This window comes from Oryctolagus cuniculus, chromosome 5, assembly GCF_051225735.1.
Source record: "Oryctolagus cuniculus isolate XC-2025 breed Fujian yellow rabbit chromosome 5, ASM5122573v1, whole genome shotgun sequence".
Taxonomy (NCBI): domain Eukaryota; kingdom Metazoa; phylum Chordata; class Mammalia; order Lagomorpha; family Leporidae; genus Oryctolagus; species Oryctolagus cuniculus.
Genome location: NC_142871.1, coordinates 122,733,353 through 122,751,160, shown reverse-complemented (window position 1 = coordinate 122,751,160; position 17,808 = coordinate 122,733,353). Strand labels below are relative to the sequence as shown.

The 17,808-nt window shown below is 41.9% G+C and overlaps 1 protein-coding gene across 1 annotated transcript in view; it reads right to left on the bottom strand.

Annotated features, from left to right (window-relative positions):
• TNFRSF21 (TNF receptor superfamily member 21) overlaps nt 1-17,808 on the bottom strand; it is a 244,709-nt gene that overhangs the window by 84,603 nt on the left and 142,298 nt on the right. The window lies entirely within an intron of this gene.

Here is a 17,808-nt window from a genome sequence, read left to right as displayed (position 1 = left end):
TGCTTTTTGTCTTTCTGATGGAAGATGGTACACATTGATGAACACAATATTCACCAGAATGCATAAAAGTAAAGAAAATTAAATAACTTTAAAAGGACTTTTATTGTTGTTTGTACCATATATACTTTTTTTTTTTTTCACAGATAGCGATAGACAGTGAGAGAGAGACAGAGAGAAAGGTCTTCCTTCCGTTGGTTCACCCCCAAAATGGCCGCTATGGTCGGTGCTTCGCTGATCCGAAGCCAGGATCCAGGTACTTCCTCCTGGTCTCCCACACGGGTGCAGGGGCCAAAGCACTTGGGTCATCCTCCACTGCCTTCCCGGGCCACAGCAGAGAGCTGGACTGGAAGAGGAGCAACCAGGACTAGAACCCAGTGCCCATATGGATGCCGGTGCTGCAGGTGGAGGATTAGCCAAGTGAGCCACGGCGCCAGCCCCTGTACCATATATACTTTTGAAGTAATTAAAGTTGACGACTGCAATAAGGTTTTTGGGATATCCTGCACATACTATTATGTCTTAAGCTGAATAACAAGTAGCCTGCACCTGAAGTCACTTTCTGAGTAACACAAACACTAAAGCTCATTTGGAAATAATCAGCTCACTGGAATATCTAAAATATTTAAAAGCTTTAGATTTAGCCAACATTGTGGTTGTCACTTTGCAAAGTTGTCAACCATCTCTCTTCACAACATTAAACTTAATACTGAATAAGGAATTCATAATGAGCAGCACAATGGAAATGTGTGTCTTAAAGATGCCTTTTTGTCAGACTGGTTTCTGAACAGTGTTGCTTGAAAACTGGTCCTATGCACATTGCTACCCCACAAATAAGCTAAACACTGCCTTTAATGTAGAGCTGTTTACTAATCTAAAAAGGGTTACAATTGAACTTATTAGTTGCTAAATTGGTATTTTATGAATTTATTCCTTAGAAGTAATTGTGAAAATTAATTTTCAGACATTAAATTACTATTTCCCTAGTAAAATAATTATATATTTTCTCTCACTTCCTTTTCAAATTCTCCTATCTGGTGAGCTGAGTGAAGAACAGGAGGGGAAGACCAGGGACAGAGGGACAGGGATGGAGTATTATCTCACGGAGCCTGAGAAGGGTGTAAGTTGGAATTTCACGGGTCAGAAACTTCCACTTTGAGTGATTATAGCAAACATTTTCACAAGTATCTCCTGTTAGTCCTGCGGGATAGAGATCCCTAATCACATTTTATAGATGAAGAAACACATTTTCAGAGATTCAAGCAATTGGCCCTAATCACATAACTAAGTGATGAAGCTAGATTCCTACCTAGGCATTTGGGATGAAACCAGTTGATGGCAGAAACAAAGAAACAGTTTGAGAAATACAACTTTATCGAGCTGAGACCACAGGAAAATCTCAAATCCATCTCTCCCTCGCCAGCAGATCCTTGCTGAAAATACCTTCTAATTTTGTTATGTGCACTATTGAAAGATTGTTTTGCTTTCCTTTACATTTTTTACTATGCATTCATTTCAAATATTGATTAAACACCTGCTATGTGCTAGACATTGTGCTAAATACTGAGCACATGATAATAAAACAGACAGTAAACCCCACCCCCATTGAACTTATTATAAGACAGATAATGATATTGTTGTAGATTGAATTGGTCCCTTTAAAATTCATATGTTGAAATGCTAACTCCCCTGGGGCTGGCTTTGTGGCATAGTAGGGTAAGCCTCCACCAGCGGTGCCGGCATCCCATATGGGCACCTGTTTGTGTCCCAGCTGCTCCTCTTCTGATCCAGGTCTCTGCTTATGGCCTGGGAAAGCAGTGGAAGAGGACCCAGGTGCTTGGGCCCCTGCACCTATGTGGGAGACCCAGAAAAAGCTCCTGGCTCCTGACTTCGGATCAGCCCAGCTCTAGCTGTTGCAGCTGTTTTGGGAGTGAACCACAGGTGGAAGACCTCTCTGTCTCTCCCTCTCTCTGTCTGTAATTTCACCTCTCAAATAAATAAATAAAAATCTTTAAAAATAAAAAAAGGCATCTCAAAATGTAACTGTGTTTGGGGATACAGTTTTTATTAATGTAAAATGAAGTTACTAGAGGAAAGCTAATTTGATATGACTGGTATCATAAAATTCTATTTTATACTTATTTGAACTTTCTAAATAAGTTTGGAATGCAAAATAGCACTTTAAAAAATCAGAAAAAAGGTAAAGGAAGGAACAGATAAATGGAAGGAAGGAGTAAAGGAAAAAAGGTAAGAGAAAAACATTCACAACAGGTTAGGCAATTTGTAGATACATTCTGTTAGTTAATCAGTGCATTTGTGAAGTGTCTTTTTTAGATATATCTGCATTTACACAAAAAGCAAAACTCAGGTATGAAGAAATGTAATTATATACCCAAAATTAAAGAATTAAGACTTGAATCCAGGGAGAAACAGGGCAAGATAGTTGAATGGGAATCTCCAGCAATCTGAGAAACATCAATTGGAACAACTATCCACACTCAAAAAAAGAAAGAAAGAAAGAAAGAAAGAAAGAAAGAAAGAAAGAAAGAAAGAAAGAACCTTCAGAAGGGCTAAGGAAACTAGGTGAGAGATCACAGTACCTGGTTGTTGTATAATAAGAAGCAAAGATAGAATTGAGAGGGCAGGAAGGACAGTTTTACATGAACCATGTCACCGTTCACCCAGCTGAGTTTTCACAGCATGGGGAAAGATAATATGCTCTCCAGAGGAAAAGAGGGAAATGAGCATGGGAGTTTTCCTTGGATCCCAGTACTGGGCCCACCACAGTAAAAGCCAGCACCATCCCCATGGCCACATGGCCCACACCAGTATCCATGGACTGTGTCTTTAGACCCACACAAGTGCCAAGAATGACCACACAGAGTCAGGCTTCATGCTCATACAGTGGACTCACTCTCTGACCCTCACCAACACTGGACCAAATTCAATGGCCCCTAGCTTTCACCTGCCCTCCCTGACAGACAATCCTCAACATCCCTGGGTTTTTGGTTCACCAATCAAACCTGCCCCAGGCTTCTGGCAGCACTGTGTTGGTTACAGTGGATTCCAGGCTTTTGGCACATCCTAGCACATGCCTGCCCCAGCAGGCCCAACTTCTAGAAGTATCACACTAACCACAGATGCCTTGAGCATCTGGTGTGTCCCAGAACTGCATCTGATGCAGGGGTTTTCTAGACAAAGCTAGTAGGGGAAAACTAGGAGAAGTACCTACTCCTTCAAATGTGCAGACACCGATGAATGAGCACAAGAATGAACAATCAGGGGTCAGAATCAAGCATTGTGGTGCAGCTGGGTAAGCGTCCACCTGCGATGCCAGCATCCCATATGAACACTGGTCCCAGCCACTGCTGCTCCATTTCTGATCTGGCTTCCAGCTAATGTGCCTGGGAAGACAACTGAAGATGGCCCAAGTACCTGGGCTCCTGCCACCCATGTAGAACTAGGATAGAGTTCTGGCCTGGCTTTGGCTTGTCCCAACCCCAGCTGTTACAGCCATTTTGGGAGTGAACCAAGAGCTGGAAGATCTCTCTCTGTGTCTCTCCTTCACTCTCCATAACTCCACCTTTCAAATAAAACAAATTAAATCTTTTACAAAAAAGAACAACCAGGGAAACATGACATCACCAAATTCACAACATAAGATGCCAGTCCCTGACCCTAAAAAAATGATGATGTATAAACTGCCTGGAAAAGAACATAAAATAATTTTTTAAGGAAGCTTATCAAACTTCAAGAAAATACAAAAAATAATTCAAGGAAATGAGGAAATGAATATGATTAGAATGAGAAATTTAATAGATTGCAATACTATATGAATAAAAATTTCAGAAATCCTGGAGCTGAAAAATACCATGAATATAATGAAAAAAAATGCAATACAGAACATCAACTGTGGAGCTGATTTAGCAGAAAAAAGAATCTGTGAGCTCAGTGGTAGGCTTTTTAAAATTTACAAGTAGAGGAAAAATGTATGAAAAGGGAAGAAAAAGATTAAGATTAATGAGACAGCATAAAAAGAGCAAATATATGAGTCACTGGAGTTCAAGAGCGAGAAGAGGAAAATAAAGGTATAGAAACATCTTTAAAAATCAACATGGATAATGGTATAAAAGTGTAGTTTTTTTCATAGTCAAAGTTAAGTTATTAGTTGTCTAAAGTAACAAGTTATAACATGTTTTTGTAAACCTCCTGGATATCACAAAGCAAAAACCTGTACAAATACACACATACACACACACAAAAGCAAAGAATCCAAACACACAACTGAGGAAATCATGTAGCCACAAAGGAAGACAGCAAGACAAGAATAAAGGATCTACAAAATAACTAGAAAACAATTAACTATCAATAATAACCTTTAATTCAAATTATAGAATTCTCCAATCAAAACTCATAGAGTGGCTGAATGGATAAACAACAAGACTCAAGGGACAGGTGTTTGTACAGTGGTAAAGACGTCAGTTGGAATGCTCAAAGTGCCTGGATTCAAGCCCAGTTTACTGTTAATGCACACCCTTGGAGGCAGCAGGTGATGGCTCAACTAGCTGCATACCTGCTACTCATATGGAAGACCCGGATTGAGTTCTTGGTTCCTGGGCACGTGGGAGTGAATCACCAGATGGAAGTATTCTCTCTCTCTCTCTCTCTCTCTCTCTGAATCTTTCTCTATCTTCCTCCGACAAGAATAATTAATTATTTTCAAAAAACCCAACTGTAAACTAGATTTACAGTGAAGGGAAGGGAAAATATATCCCAAGCAAAGGAAAAAAGAAAGCGGAAGAAGCTATATTTACAGATAAAAATAAACTTTGAGGCAAAAAAATGTAAAACAAGAAAAAAAAAGATTATTATATAATAATAAAGGAGCCAATTCAGCAAGAGGATATAACCATTATAAATATATATATATGCACCAAACATTGGAGCATGTAAACATATAAGCATATATAGATCTGAAGGGAGATAAAGGCTGCAGTACAGTAATAGTAGGGAACTTCAATAGTTTCCTCTTAGCAATGGACAAAACAACAGTAACGACATATCAAAATTAAGCTAGGGACAGGTGTTGTGGCACAGTGGGTTAACCTGCTTCTCGGGACACCTACATCCTACACTGGAAAGCCAGTTTAAGTCCCAGCCCCTCTGCTTCTGATCAAGCTCCCTGCTAATGCATACCCTTGGAGCCAGCAGATAATGGCTTAAGTACCTGGGTTCCCGGCACTCACATGGGAGTCCTGAATGCATTTTTGAAGCTCCTGACTTGGCATGGCTTGTCTGTGTCTGTTGTGGGAATTTGGGGAGTTAACCAGTGGATGAAAGATCTCTCTCTCTCTCTCTCTCTTCCGAATAAAGAAATAAGCACTTTTAAAAACATTCTACACTCTGGGTCAAATGGATTTAACAGGCATAAAGAAAACATTCCATCCACCAGTTGTAGAAAACACATCCTTCTCAACCACACATGATAGATTATACATTACTCCACAAAATAAGTCTTTAATAAGTTAAGAGGGGCCGGGGCTGTGGCATGGCAGGTAAAGCCAATGCCTACAGTGCCAGCATCCGATGTGGGCTCTAGTTTGAGTCCTGGCTACTTCACTTCTGATCCAGCTCTCTGCTATGGCCTGGGAAAGCAGCAGAAGAAGGCCCAAGTTTTTGGGCCCCTGTACCCGCACAGGAGACCTGGAAGAAGCTCCTGGCTTTGGATCCGCCCAGCTCTGACCATTAAGGCCATGGCCATTTAGGGAGTGAAACAGTGGATGGAAGATCTCTCTCTCTCTCTCTCTCTCTGCCTCTGCCTCTCTGTAACTCTGCCTTTTGAATAAATAAATAAATAAATATTTACAAAAAAAAGTTAAGAAGATCAAAATCATATCATTAAAAACTAGAAGTCAGTAATATGAAGAACTTTGGAAAATCACTCATGGAAATTAAACAACATGCTTCTGAACAACCAATGACTCAATGAAGAAATTAAAAAGTAAATCTAAAAAATTTTGAGACACATGAAAATAGAAAATACAACATACTAAAACCTATGGGTACTCTTATATTGGTTCAAAGAAGGACATTTATAGCAATAAATGCCTGCACTAAAAAAAGAAAAATAATTTCAGATAAATAATCTAACATTGCGTCTTGAAGAGGTATAAAGGAAAGAATAAACTAAGTCTAAAGATAATTTGAGACAGGAAATAATAAATATAAGAGCAAAAATAAATGAAACAGAGACTATAACAACAATACAAAAGATCCATGTAACTGAAAGTTGACTTTTTGAAAAGCATAATTGACAAAGAAAGGAAGAAAGAAAGGGGGGGGAGGAAGAAAGGAAGGAAGGAAGGAAGCAAAGAAGAAAGGAAGAAAACAAGGAAGGGGAAAAGAAAGAAATCCAATCATTTGCCAAAAAAAAAAAAAAGATGAAACTGGAAAAATCATACTTAGTGAAATAACCCAGTCCCAAAAGGACAAATGCCATATGTTCTCCCTGACCTGTGATAACTAATAGAGCACCTAAAAGGGAATCTACAGAAGTGAAATTGACACTTAGAGATGCAATGACTTTGAACAGGCCTTGTCTCGACTGTTGAGGAACAGTTTTTTTTTTCGTATTATTTGTTTAAGTCTTAATAGAGTTAATCATATTTGTATAAAGTTAATTGAAAATTGATCTTAGTTAAAAATAAGAATGGGAATAGGAGAGGGAGGAAGAAGAGGGGTGGGAGACTGTGTGGAAGGGCAGGCATGGTGGGAAGAATCACCAAGTTCCTAAAGTTGTAATTATGAATTGTATAAAGTTTGTATTCATTAAATAAAGGGTTTCTGAGAGGAAAAATCACTTATGTCTGTCAGGGCAGGTGGATATGGAAATAGTTTAATCTTTAGGTCCAATGTGATCATGGTGATTTGTTTTTCCCATAAGTGTCCAACTTGTGTTTGTTTTTTTTTTTTAAATTTGCAAGGATCCCAAATGACCAATATTTAAAAAAATAATAAAAGAAATAACATTAATGCTAAAAAAGGCTGACTTTGAAAGAAACGGAAAATCATTATATTCTTAGAATTGTACCCAAGTACCACTTTGAACCTGTCCTCTTTGTATTAATATTACATTAACATGAAAAATAAAGTATCAGAAAAGGAAAGAAAAGAAAATCTTCACAGCCCATTAAAGTAAGGAAATTGAATCAGTAAGAAAAAAAACAAAAAAACTCCCATCACAGAAAATCCCAGAACCTGGTGGCTTACTGCTGACTTCCATCAAACATTAAAAGAAAAACAACAATAGTAACAACAACAACAACAACAAAAACCAAACTAATACCAAATTCTCCTGAAACTCTTTCAAAAAAAATGAAGCTGAAGGAATACTTTCAAACGCATCTCACATGGTCAGCATCACTCTGATACTAAAGCCAGAAAAGGACACTACAAAGGAAAGAAAGGGCCTGTCAGGATCATGGAGAACTCATTGGCAGCAAATGCCTGACAGCTGACTCCCAGGGGTGGTCAGTCTGCTCTTCTTTGTTCCCTTTTGTGTCTTTACCCTTCCTCAGCCATAGGGTCTCAACTTCTCCACAGCTCCTCCCACCTTTCCCTAATTCTCTCCTATCCTGACACCTCCTACACTTTTGAGCCCTTCTTCACCCCAAATGCCAAGAATGCTCATTATGTAAAAAGGCAAAAATCTGAAATATAAACACAAGCATATAATAGAAAAATAAAACAATTTTTCTTTTCAAATGTGCGAGGAAGAAGCAAATCCTCTAAATGTGATGACTCAGACATGAGGGCTTAGGAAGGGATGGGTCATTTCAACTCTCGGAGGAAGATACGCCCAAGCTAAAAATCTTGGGAAGCGATAACTTACTGGAAAATTCTACCCTTTGGTCCTGACACAGAGCTCCTAATTACCTTTATAGATAGGAATGCTAGGAGAATCACTTGTTCCAATATTTGTTCTTTGACTCCAGTCCCTGATACGGAGTTCCTAAATCCTTTGTAACTCCCTGAGTGATAAGAACACCTGACACAAAGTTCCTAAATCCCTTGGAATTTCCTGGGTGATAGGAGTAGGAGCGTCATTGGTTTTATTGAGGCAACTTTCGGTGGGAACCCGGATAGCCTCAAAATGAGGGATGCTTGCCCAAGGAACTTTCAGCCCTACCCCTTGATCTCTGGGGAGGGGAGAGGGGCTGAAGAATGAGTTGATTACCAATGGCCAATGACATAATCAATGAGGTCTATATTTCATGAAAACCCCAAACTACAGAGCTCAGAAAGCTTCCAGGTGGCTGAACATGTGGAGATAGATGCCTGAAAGGTGATGTGCCCAGAGAGGGCATGGGAGCTCTGTGCCTCTTCCAACATATAATGTCTCTTCCTTCTTGCTCTTTATCTATATCCTTTTGTATTACCCTATATAATAAATGGGTAATTGTAAGTAAAGTATTTCCTTGAGTTTTTTGAGCTAGTCTGGCAAATTGATCAAGCCCAAGGGGAAGTTCATGAGAACTCCTAGTGAAAGCCAGTCAACTAGACATACAGGTAACCTTTTGCTTGTGATGAGTATCTGAAGTTGGGGCACAGTCTTATGGGCCAGAGCCCTTAACCTGGGGGGTGTGACTCCAACTCCAGATAGAGTCAGAATTGGACTTAAATATATGGCACCACATTGATCTCAACTGGAGAATTGCTTCCTTGATATGTGGAGAGAAAATAATATTTTTAAAGCAAGATTTATTTATTGGAAAGGCAGAATGACAGAGAGTGAAAGACAGAGAGAGAAAGATATCTTCCATCTGCTGATTCACTCCACAAATGGCTGCAAGAGTTGCAGCTAGGCCAGACTAAAGCCAGAATCCAGAAACTCCACTGGGTTTCCCATGTGGGTGGCAGGAACTCAAGTTCTTGAGTCTTTATCTGCTGCTTCCCAGGCACATTAATTGAGAGCTGGATTGAAAGTGCAGTGGCTGGGACTTAAACTGGTTCTCCAATATTGGATGTGGGCATGCCAAGCGCAGCCTAACACACTATACCATAATGCCTGCCCTGCAAATCACATTTTTGTGACCAGAGGTGAAATAGTCTACATTGTGTGAGAGTAGAAAAAGCACTTGGTTTTTCTTCTTATACTATCAGAGCCATAGTGGTATTTTGGAGGCCCTGGGCCACAGCAGAGGGCATCCAAGGGAACTTCTGAGCAGAGGTGATACATGAGCAAGGCATGCTGAACACGGTACCTCTCTATGTCCTCTTCCTAAAACAGCAGTCCCCGTCATTGTCCAGCCACTTCCCTGTTTTACCTCTGTCTCATTTTCTTCTACCTGGCATTATATTTTACCTTTATGTGTGTTTCTTATCATTTCTTTGTTCCCCATAAGAAGTTAAGCTCTGGGGCCTGCGTGGTGGCACACTAGGTTAATCCTCCGCCTGCGGCGCCCACATCCCATATGGGCGCCAGGTTCTATTCCAGTTGCTCCTCTTCCAGTCCAACTCTCTGCTGTGGCCCAGGAAGGCAGTGGAGGATGGCCTAGGTGCTTGGCCCCTGCACCCACATGGGAGACCAAGAAAGAAGCACCTGGCTCCTGGCTTCTGATCCGCATAGCTCCCGCCGTGGTGGCCATTTGGGGGGTGAACCAATGGAAGGAAGACCTTTCTCTCTCTCTCTCTCTCTCTCACTGTCTGTAACTCTACCTGTCAAATAAACAAATAAAAATCTTTAAAAAATAAAAAGTTAAGCTCTGTACTTTTAAGGTCTTTTCTCTGAAGCTTCTTAGCAAACTGGAAAGCTCTCTTTGTTCTATCTTTAGCTGCACAACTTATATTTTGCTTTGTAATGCCTTGGAATCCCATCACCAGCCTTCACTAAAACGCCTCACAATCTGATTAAAAGTCCCTCACAATTCATTGTCTTATTCCTTTGTAACCCTTCCTATCTTTCTTGGACATTATGGATTAGTTCAAGCATGAATTATTTCGTATCTCACCCTTGCCTATTTACACCTTGCCTCATGTTAAGAGCTCTGCCTTAGTGCGGAGGTCTTGCTTAAGACCTTAAAAAAAACATCAAATGGGGGCCGGCGCCACGGCTCACTAATTCTCCGCCTGTGGTGCCAGCACCCCGGGTTCTAGTCCCGGTTGGGGCACCGGTTCTGTCCCGGTTGTTCCTCTTCCAGTCCAGCTCTTTGCTGTGGCCCAGGAAGGCAATGGAGGATGGCCCAAGTGTTTAGGCCCTGCACCCGCATGGGAGACCAGGAGGAAGCACCTGGCTCCTGGCTTTGGATCGGTACAGCATGCCGGCCCTACTGGCCATCTGGGGGGTTATCCAATGGAATGAAGACCTTTCTCTGTCTCTCCCTCTAACTCTGCCTGTCAAAAAAAAATCAAATGGGGTTCAATGACACAACTGTGTTTCTCACTGAGCTTCTTAGGTTCAGGCACATAGTAGCTCGAGGCTGGATTACCCAGGGATGAAGCTTACCATGGGAGGGGAAGGGCAAATGGTGTTGAGAGTGGATGCCACGGAGCCCTTACAGAGATGGATTTTGGATCTATCTGGGTATGTGTGGAAGTGGGAGCAGATCATGGATGCTGGGGTTGAATGAATAATTTGTCCCCAAAATAGTCATATCCTAATTGCTATAACCTGTGAATATTATTTTATATGATAAAGGGATTTTGTATATATGGCTAAGTTAATAATTCTAAGATGTGAAATTATCATGGGCTACCTAGTGGGCCATCAATGTAACTGCAAGGGTCCTTTTAAGAGGAGGAAAGAAGATCAAAAGAACACGAAGGTGATATGAAGATGAAGCTGAGGTTAAAGTGATACACTCTGAAGGGGGAAGAGGGCCACAAAGCCAGTAATGCAGGTGGCTTCCAGAAGCCGAAAACAGCAAGTAAACAGATTCTCCGCTTCGAGCTTCAGAGGACCCAGTTTGAACAATACCGCATTTCTTGAAGACTGCCCAGTCTGTGGTAGGCACTAGGGTAATTCTCACTGATTATGCCCCATGTACACAGGAGAATGCACTCCAGTCAGTTTGCAACTAAGTGCAGCAAGTGATGGAAATTCTTATTTTAGGACACTTTTCCTTTTTTTTTTAAATGTTGGTATCATCTTTATTAGAACTCCTTTTATTGATTTATTTATTTATTTTGACAGGCAGAGTTAGAGAGAGAGAGAGACAGAGAGAAAGGTCTTCCTTTTCCATTGGTTCACCACCCAAATGGCTGCTACAGCCAGCGCGTTGCACCGATCTGAAGCCAGGAGCCAGGTGCTTCCTCCTGGTCTCCCATGTGGGTGCAGGGCCCAAGCACTTGGGCCATCCTCCACTGCCTTCCTGGGCCACAGCAGAGAGCCGGACTGGAAGAGGAGCAACTGGGACAGAACTGGTGCCCCAACCGGGACTAGAACCCGGGGTGCCAGCACCACAGGCGGAGGATTAGCTTAGTGAACCACGGCGCCAGCCCTAACACTTTTCCTTTTATAAAAGGACTTTCCTATCATTTACTTTGTGTCTTCTGAGGTACTTTTAGGGCACAAAGTGTGTTAATTTGTGCCAGTCTCGACATCCTCATTCTATGTGGTGCCCAGAAAATGTATTAGCTTCTCAGGAGATAAAGTTGGTGGTGAAAGAGGAGACAACGTATTTAAAAGAGATTGGGACTGTATTGAGTGGCATACAGAATATGTTTCTGTTTCTATAATTTGAGTAGTCCTGGGAATTTGCTCTCTCCCAAAGCTCTTATTTTTTTAGCATAGCCTGAAATGTCATATAATGGATATAATTTGTTCAGCTTACGACATCATTTAAAATGTAAATAGAATGGCATTCTCAAAGTTATAATTGGAAGATCAGGTCCTTTTCAACAGTACCAAGATCTGGGAGAAAGACTTGATCCATGGTACAGTGAGAGTCATGGGATGCTACTCAGGGCATGAGACGCTAAGGGGCAGAAAGCTGGCGAGGAAGAAATGCTCAGAACCTTTGAGAATCCAGGTGAGTCAGGCATAAAGGGAAAACACTGAGCTAGGATTGAGAATGTTGGAATTAAGTCCCTCTCCACTTAGTCACTATTAGTTATGGAAGTGTCTACTTGGAGAGGAGTGACGCCTCCTCCACAGTCCCTTCTGTAGAAAGTAGACTACTGCCACTCTGGTCACAGATAACAGCTCTGAGAAGAGCTGACCCACAAGCCGGGTGATGGCCTTCAAGAAGGACTGGTAGATGAATTTTGTTTGAAAGAAGAAACCATGAAATGCAATGAACTTATCCTTCTATCCTAGAGAGTTAAGGCCAAACAGGACAGAGTCATCAATGAGCACAAGCTGAGCAAACCTTGAGCAGAAACCATCATTAGACAAGGCCAAGAGCCAGAAGATCCCATTTGAAAGACAGATGAGGCCTTTTGTATTTACTTGAAAGGCAATGAGAGAGGGGCTGGTGCTGTGGCATAGCGGGTAAAGCCGCCACCTGAAGCGTCAGCATCCCATATGAGCGCTGGTTAGAGTCCTGGGTACTCCACTTCTGATCCAGCCCTTTGCTTAGGCCTAGGAAAGCAGTAGAAGATTGCCCAAGTCCTTGGGCCCCTGCACCCATGTGGGAGACCCAGAAGAAACTCCTGACTCCTGCCTTTGGATCGGTGCAGCTCCAGCCATTGTGGCCAATTGGGGAATGAAACTGTGGATGGAAGATCTCTCTCTCTCTCTCTCTTTCTCTCTCTCTCTCTCCCTCTCTCCCTCTCTCCCTCTCTCCCTCTCCTTCTCTCTTTGTGTAACTCTGACTTTCAAGTAAATAAATAATATTAAAAAAAAAAAAAAAAAAGAAAAGAAAGGCAGGGGCCAGCGCTGTATCGCAGCGGGTTAACGCCCTGGCCTGAAGCACCGGCATCCCATGTGTGCGCTGGTTCAAGTCCTGACTGCTCCTCCTCTGGTTCAGCTCTCTGCTGTGGCCTGGGATAGCAGTGGAAGATGGCCCAAGTCCTTGGGCCCCTGCACCCGTGTGGGAGACCTGGAAGAAGCTCTGGGCTCCTGGCTTCGGATCGGCGCATCTCCGGCCATTGTGGCCATCTGGGGAGTGAATCAGCGGATGGAAGACCTCTCTCTGTGTCTCTACCTCTCTCTGTAACTCTGTCTTTCAAGTAAATGAAATAAATATTTAAAAAAAAAAAGAAAGAAAAAGAAAGGCAATGGAATAGAGGGAGGGGTGAGGGAGAAAGGGAGGGAGGGAATAAGGGAGAGAGAGAGAGAGAGATGGGATCCAGTTTCTTGAGTTTCTTAACTTTTTTCACATTAAGGGAGATAGGTTTTAAGAATCTATTTCTTCCTTTGCCAGTGCCGTGGCTCACTAGGCTAATCCTCCGCCTGTGGTGCCAGCACCCAGGGTTCTAGTCCCAGTTGGGGCGCCGGATTCTGTCCCGGTTGCTGCTCTTCCAGTCCAGCTCTCTGCTGTGGCCCGGGAAGGCAGTGGAGGATGGCCCAAGTGCTTGGGCCCTGCATCCGCATGGGAGACCAAGAGGAAGTACCTGGCTCCTGGCTTCAGATCGGTGCGGCGTGCCAGCCGTAGCGGCCATTTTTGGGGGTGAACCAACAGAAGGAAGACCTCTCTCTCTGTCTAACTCTGTTGGTTAAAAAAATAAAAATAAAAGAATCTATTCCTTCCTTGTTATGAAATCTAGGGGATATTGTAACTTGCCATAACAAGACAACAGGAGAGCAAGTATAAAATATGGTGTGTGTGTGTGTGTGTTGTGGGTAAGGCAATGAGGAAAGAGGGGATAGAGAGGAAGAGGTTAGCTATGAAGACAAGCTGAAAAGTAGAGTGGGCTGAAGCAGCCAAGACTTAATTAGAAGGGGCTGAGCTTTGCTGCTTTCAAACTAGTCCTAATCACGTTATTTGAGTGTATGTAATGGGTCTGGTGCCTTTTCTCCAAATGATGTTGACACATGTCTGCTCAAATAAATTAATGTTCCCAGCTCCACTGACTCATTTGGTGGGAACATCAAGCATACAGGCTGAGTGGAACAGCAGATGACAGAGCATCAGGAAATTCTGAACATGTACCAAACCTTACCCTCAACACAGGAAGATAGCAAACCACCGGCTATGTGCATGGTACACGATCCCTTATGCCTCATTTCCACCATCCTTGACTTCCCAATGCACAACATATGAGCCAAACATACTACATTTCTTGGCAGTTTAAGTATATTTCATGCTCTTTCTTCCATGTGCCTTTATGTATATCTCTGCTCTCCATTTGGGAGAGTCTTGATTCCCATATCTGCACAGTGAATTCCTCTTCTTTCAAGACATGAACCAAAGTCACACTCTCACCAGCTAGAACATAAGCCCTGATAAACCCTGTCTTGTTCATGACTATAAATCCAACAGCTAGAGCAGTGTCTGGCACTCAGCCAGCTCTCAGTCAGGGTTTGTTAGCTGGATGGATGGAGAGTGTTAAAGAAAAACATTACTAATTCTGACACTTGTTAAAAACAGTAAGTCAGACTTTATGCACATGGGATTACTGTGATTGGTATACGAAGGGCTACTACAATGGGGTGGAGAGAAATGGGGCTCAATTCCAAATACAAGGAAAAGTGAGAGTTTATAGCCAGGGATCAAGGTGGAGGTCAGTGGGTGGAAAATTACAAAGAGAAAACATAAGGGATTAGGGAGGATTCCGGCTAAACCAACCTGGCAGGATTCTTTCTGAAGGTAAGCCACAGTGGTCAGGCATTACCTAGGGCATGGTGGGGAGTGAGGAACTTTATTAGATATCAAGGGTAAGGAGTTTGGTTAAACTGACTCAGCAGGATTCTTGCTGAAGATGGAAAATGCAGAAATGAACACAGAAGCCCAAAAGTCAGGGCTTAGTTGGAAAAAGAGTGCAGGGGGGTTTGGTCAAAGAATCTCTGTCCATGGATAACGAATGGATGAATACATGGACTTTCCTTTATTCACCACAAGTCTTTGGGGTACAGCTTTTTCCTTTCTGGATGTCCTTTCAGCATTTTGCACACATCTTTATCAGGCCTCATTTTCAAGAGACCAGCATCTAAAGGGAACTTATGCCCTAACAGTAGGGGCACAGAACTTTGGAGAAGAACTGCTATACACAAGCATAAATTTTCTATTAAGAAGGCTGGATTCTGTTATTTAAAGAGCTCCTACTGTTCTGCTGAGACTTGAATCATTTTGATATCCAGTGAGACCATAGGGCTGCTGGGATCTGGATGTCTTCCCAGAACTTGAGAATTTAAAGTGGGAGGGGAGGAAGATGGCATGCTTGGGAATCTGTTCTGGGTGAGAGAATACAACAATGGAAAGTTGCTGTTAAGGGTAAGGCTGGATGACTTTTTGGTTTTGAAGATATTTGTCTTCCAGCAGTTTAAACCCTCCCTTTGCTTCTCTTAGTCTTTAGTGAGTCTTATATCACGTGCTTGAGTGATATATACTCCCTCTTGAGCAGGAATAAGGGATGGTATAGAGTTCTGTCAATCGCTGAATTAACCTACTAAACTCAGAAAAACAGGACTGAGGGTCTCCTGGGAATGCAGTCATCTTAGAGTGGCCTTCAGAATCTCACAGGGCATGGAACACAGGTTCGAGACAATCAAGTCTAGATATTCAGGAACAGGGAAAGCTCAGTCAATGTTTAACTCACATTTGCCTCTGAACACATCTGTTGAAGGAAAAGAGGAAGAGAGGAAATGAAGATAGAGGAAAGGGAAAGATGTAACTACTTCTGAACACTAAAAACACCTTATTTTCAGAATTGAGTCTTGATTACTTAATGCAATCATGGGAAAGAAAATAGCATAATAATAGGAGCTGCTCATACTGGGGGGACGGTAGTCACAGTAACCTACTACACATTATATGAATAACTATCAGAGAGGAGTTCAAGCACTTCAAACAAAAGTGATGATAAGGAGATGGAAGTGATAACTACCCTGATTTGATCACTACACACTGTACATATGTACTGAAATATCACACTGTATCTCAGAAATATATATAGTCATTAGGTGATAATCAGAAGTTTTTGAAAAAATCTTTACATGGATGAAAATGCTAACTAACATTACCTGGTAATTACATACTGTACATGTATTAAAATATCACACTGTGGGGCTGTCATTATGGTGTAGTGGGTTAAACCACCGCCTGCCATGCCCGAAGCCCATATCAGAGTGCTGGTTCAAGTCCTGGCAGCTCTGCTTTCCATCCGGCTCCCTGCTAATGTGACGGAAGACAGCAGAAAATGGCCCAAGAACTTGAGTGCCTGGCTTTAGTCTTGCCCAGCCCCAGTCATTGCAGCCATTTGAGGAGTAAACCAGTAGATGGAAAATACTTTCCTTTCTCTTTCTCCAACCCCCATGAATAAAATACATCTTTTTAAAAAAAAAAAATTTACTTATTTTTTGAAAGGCAGAGTTACAGAGAGGCAGAGGCAGAGGCAGAGGCAGAAGCAGAGAGAGAGAGAGGTCTTCCATCCACTGGTTCACTCACCAAATGGCCCCAGTGGCCAGAGCTCTGCCAATCCGAAGCTGGAAACCTGCAGCTTCTTCTGGGTCTCCCCCACAGCTGTAAGGTCCCAAGCACTTGGGTCATTTTTTGCTGCTTTCCCAGGTGCATTAGCAAGGAGCTGGATGGGAAGTGGAGCAACTGGGATTCGAACTGGTGTCCATATGGGGTGCCAGCACTGCAGTTGGCAGCTTACCTGCTATGCCGCAGAGCTGGCCCCTAAAATAAATCTTCAAAAAAGTATCACAGCATTCCAGAAAAATGTACAATTAAAATAAATAAGAAATTCTCAAAGTTAGAATTTTCACTCACAAGTTGTCAGCAAAGCCTTTAGCAAACTTAGAAAATTGGGGAAATTTTTCTTGATCTCCTATTTGTTACCTTCCAGATATCAGGTGCTCTCAAAAAACATTTGTGCTGCCAAAGGGCAAATTCCTAACCTGTATGTCAGGTATTCATTACTCTACTACATATCTAGTTGCTTCTAGATTAGACAAGCTGCGTTTTTTCCCTTTGTCTTTTGTATTTGTTTTAATTTTATTTAAATTATGCAAGTTTAATATATTTCATATACACAGATTTGGGAACATACTGACGCTTCCCCCATACTCTTTCTCCCGCCCATGCTCCAACCCTTTCCTCCCTCCTTCTCTCATTCCTACTCTTAATTTTTACTAAGATCTATTTTCAGTATAATTAATGAAAAAGAGTAAGTAAAAGAGTACAACAGGATTTCATTTTTTTAATCACTGTGCAGTATTCCATGGTGTACATAGCCCATAATTTCTTTAACTGATCTTCAGCTGACAGACATTTGGGTTGATGCCATATCTTAGCCATTGTGAATTCAGCCACAATAAACATGGGGGTACAGATAACTTTTCCATATGCTGGGTTGACAGGGTTTTTTCTTTTAAGACATGGACTATCTCTCACCATTCCCTTCTAGCCTGTATAGTTTCTGAAAGAAGTCAGCTGTGAGTCTAATTGGAGATCTTCTGAAAGTAATCTGGCATTGCTCTCATGCACATTGCAGAATCTTTTCATTATGCTTTACTGTGGAAAGTTTGACTACAATGTGTTGTGGTGAAGATCTCTTCTGGTCATGTCTGTTAGGAGTTCTATGTGCTTCCTGTACTTGGACGTCCCTTTCTTTCTCCAAATTGGGGAAGTTTTTTTTCTAATTATTTCATTAAATAGGACTTCTACTCCATTCTCTCTTTCCACTCTTTCAGGAACTCCTAAGACC